The sequence below is a fragment of the Alligator sinensis genome, unplaced genomic scaffold (genome assembly GCF_000455745.1).
Source record: "Alligator sinensis unplaced genomic scaffold, ASM45574v1 scaffold694_1, whole genome shotgun sequence".
NCBI classification, from domain to species: Eukaryota; Metazoa; Chordata; order Crocodylia; family Alligatoridae; genus Alligator; species Alligator sinensis.
In genome coordinates this window covers 887,623-891,289 of record NW_005842339.1, presented here as the reverse complement: position 1 = coordinate 891,289, position 3,667 = coordinate 887,623, and the positions used below count along the sequence as shown (strand labels likewise).

The window sequence follows — 3,667 nt, the reverse complement described above, 5'->3', positions numbered from 1 at the left end:
CTACAGGTGGGTCTTCAACCCAGAAACGCTTAAAAGAAAGCAGGTTCTACCGAGATTTGAACTCGGATCGCTGGATTCAAAGTCCAGAGTGCTAACCATTACACCATAGAACCAGGTGGTGGCAGTGCTTCCAGCCCCTGAAGATAATAGGGATCTATTGTGTATTTGCGGGCTTAATTATCCATCATTTCCTAATACTGAAAATATCCTTTGCCAACAAATGTCTGCTCTCACCAGCTGTACATTGCTTTTTCAGCTAAATCTTGGCGCAGCAACCGTTCCCTCTCCCATTTAAAAAAGGCATATCTTTAAGATTTAAGGACTGCATTTATCCTGCACTTCCAGAGACGTTCAAGCGGTCAGGACATTTCTTCAGGTACCGCGTTAATACATCGACAGAGCGCACAGAAAGCTGGCTTCATCCCTTCCGCCAGGTTCAACTAGCCCTTACCCAAATCTGCGCCGGGTGGAGAAAGGACTCGGCTGTTTTACAAAATTGCTGGTGCAGAAAGTAGAACTGAAACCAGAGCTGAAGTTCAACAGAGAATCACGGAAAAACTTTTTCCCCGGTCGTTTTCACATAACTCGTATGCTGCCAGAGCTTTCTAGTATACTTACAATGAGCTCAAAGAAAACAGACTTGCTCGAATTTGAGCAAGAGCCACAGAAACCCCCGGCAGTGGGTTTGCGCTTCTGACCCTGTCCAGACAGTACTGACCCGCGTGTAGGTTTCCCTCCATGACACCAAACTAGAGCGACAACAAATGAACCCGCCTCTTCCTTGTACATACTTTTTTGCAAGAACCTGAAAGTCTTACCACTGATTCGGAAACATGCCGGGGAAGGTGAAACAGGAACAAAGGACACACCCCTCTAAAAAGAGGGGCAAAAACTTTAGGTTCCACCGAGATTTGAACTCGGATCGCTGGATTCAGAGTCCAGAGTGCTAACCATTACACCATGGAACCCCGTACCCAGCACTCTGCAAACACATTACTTGTAGGGCACACCACCACGATTCTGCACCAGTCTTATGTGTCCACATCTTTTACTGGCATTTTTAATTAATCTGTCTCCTGATGGCAAGACTGCGCCCTGTCCCAATAAAATCTCTCTCTTTAGGTAACATTTCTGGCTCTTTTGCATTTTCTATTCTAGCACAGTATGGGATTTTCTTGCTTTCAATTCTGCCTTAATTCTTTTTGACTAAGTATATCAGCTGAATCTTCATTATATGTATTCATATGTGCATGTATGTAGGCATATGAATATGCACACGTGTCTGTGTATACACACACATGCCTGTATGTATATGTGTATACACGTGTCTGTGTGTCTGTATGTCTATGAGCACACGTGTGTGTATGTATACATATGTACACACGTGTCTGTGTGCGTGCCAGGCTGTGTATAGAGCTACATCCTTTCTTACCTTCTCTTCATTTGGACTGCATATCGGTCACCTTGTGTCTTTGCTTCCCGTGGGGTGTACGTTCCCACGTGCAATGACCGGCCCGAGGAAGGGGGGCTCTTCACCAGCACTGACCAAGAAAGGCAGTGTAAGGGGTTCGGACCCGAGCAGTGTAACAAGGCTAGAGCGGGTCGCAGAGTCCTTCTGTGCGCAGCAACCACTTTGCACACATTTGGTGGTTAGCCAGAGAAAAAACCTTTAGCTCTAAATTAAACCGCACCAAAAGCACAGCTATATGGCGAAAACAAAATTTTCAAGCTAGCAGAGGATGGTTTCGATCCATCGACCTCTGGGTTATGGGCCCAGCACGCTTCCGCTGCGCCACTCTGCTGCACTACAAGACTTTGCAAAGGGCTTAGAAAAAGACAAATCCCCGCCCACCCACTTTTGCAGCATCTTTCAAAAGTCAGGCTCCAACAGGACCTAATCCACACAAACCCGCGAGCCTCTTGCACATAACTACCAAACTGCCACCTCCACACGCACCACTACAGCTGGCACCGCCGCGCCGGGTTCCCCCACGTTGAACAGGCGACGGGTAGCAGCCGGGAACGGAAACAAAGGGCAGGGGAACGGTGAGCCAGCTCAGCTCAGCGCAGCGCAGCGCGGTCCCGGCATGCACACCTCGGTCTACACCGTCACCTGCACCTGCACCCCACAGCGATCTCAACCAAAATGAACCCGTTGGTCAGGAGAGTCGAAAGGGACATAAAATGTATGCTGGACGAGTCACAAACGACAGACACGTGAGGCAAACCAGCCCTTAGGGGAACACAATACTCACCAAAACAAAGAGCAAAGAAAGAATCCGGACCTATATCTAAACCTCTGTTCATAAAACCAATTGTGCTTGCTTTGGCAGCACATATACTAAAATTAGAACTATACACAGATGTTTCGCGTGGCTCTAGGGACCTTGCTGCTGCAGCCCCCACCACTACCCTTTTCCTTCCTGCGGGCCCCAGGCAGCACCGCCGCATCCCGGGCAGCAGGGGGCCCGCCGGACGGGATCCGCTCGCCGCGCACTCGGCTACCCGCCCGATCCGACAGGCTCCGCCGCCAAGGCTGAGAGGCCCTGCCAAGAGGGCTCACTTTCCCGTGCCAAGCCCCCACGGAGCGACGGAGGGGTGAAAGGGCATTTAGCGGGGTCCCCGGTCCCCCCGCCACGGCTCGGAGGCAGCACGTGCCTGCCCTGACACCCGACTGGGACCCAAGACCGGGAGCCAAAACCCCCCAGGCTAAGCCTCGGCCTTCCTTCGGGCCCCTCCGCCCACCAGCCTTCGACGGCGGGGGGGGGCGCTGCTTTGGCACCAGGTGCCCTACTTGGCCGCCCAGGCCCTTCCTCCTCATGTGCAGGGCCACCGATATGGCGGGAGGCCCTGCCAAGGTCCCTCAGCGCACCTCCTGTCCCGCTCTCGCCCTGGCCCTTAGGGTCCCGGGCCCTGGACGCAGGGGGCTTTCAGGCCAGGCACGGCTCCTCCCATAATGCTCCGGTGCTATTTGCATGTGCACACCGCCTCCCACCTTGGCCCAGTCCAGGCCGCTTGACGGGAAGGTCCTGCCATCCCACAGCCCGGGTTGCCCTGCGAGGGGTGGCGGGGACCAAGGGCGCAAGGGGCAGTCCTGGGGCAACCACTCGGCGCCTGCCGACCGGGTCCTGGTCGCCCTGACCTCCAAGGCCCGAGGTCTCCCGACCTATTTCTAGCTGCCAACCCTGCCCACTCTTTGTGCTTGCTTCGGCAGCACATATACTAAAATTGGAACGATACAGAGAAGATTAGCATGGCCCCTGCGCAAGGATGACACGCAAATTCGTGAAGCGTTCCATATTTTCGTGGCCCCCGGGACCTCCCCCCTGCTGCTGCTGCTGCTGCTGCCGCCCCCACCACCGCCCTTTTCCTTCCTGCGGGCCCCAGGCAGCACCGCCGCATCCCTGGCACTGGGGGACCTGCCATACGGGGTCCGCTCGCCACGCACTTGGCCACCCGCCCGATCCGCAGGGTCTGCCGCCAAGACTGAGAGGCCCTGCCAAGAGAGGGCTCGCTTTTCCGTGCCGAGCCCCCACGGAGCGACGGAGGGGTGCAAAGACCTTTGGCGGGGTCCCCGGGGCCCAAGACCAGGAGCCAAAGGGCCCCCAGGCTAAGCCTCGACCTTACTTCGGCCCCCTCCCACCGCCAGCCTTTGACGGCGGGGGGG

General features: G+C 55.1%; 4 non-coding genes across 4 annotated transcripts; 1 reads left to right on the top strand and 3 right to left on the bottom strand.

Annotated features, from left to right (window-relative positions):
- Positions 1-41: 41 nt before the first annotated feature.
- On the bottom strand, positions 42-113 carry TRNAQ-UUG. Its single transcript has one exon. It is a non-coding gene; the product is annotated as a tRNA-Gln (tRNA).
- Positions 114-896: 783 nt separating this feature from the next.
- TRNAQ-CUG lies at positions 897-968 on the bottom strand. The gene has a single exon. It is a non-coding gene; the product is annotated as a tRNA-Gln (tRNA).
- Positions 969-1,730: 762 nt separating this feature from the next.
- Positions 1,731-1,802, bottom strand: TRNAM-CAU. Its single transcript has one exon. It is a non-coding gene; the product is annotated as a tRNA-Met (tRNA).
- A 1,396-nt stretch (positions 1,803-3,198) lies between these two features.
- Positions 3,199-3,305, top strand: LOC112551113. Its single transcript, XR_003095277.1, has one exon. It is a non-coding gene; the product is annotated as a U6 spliceosomal RNA (small nuclear RNA).
- The last annotated feature ends 362 nt before the right edge of the window (positions 3,306-3,667 follow it).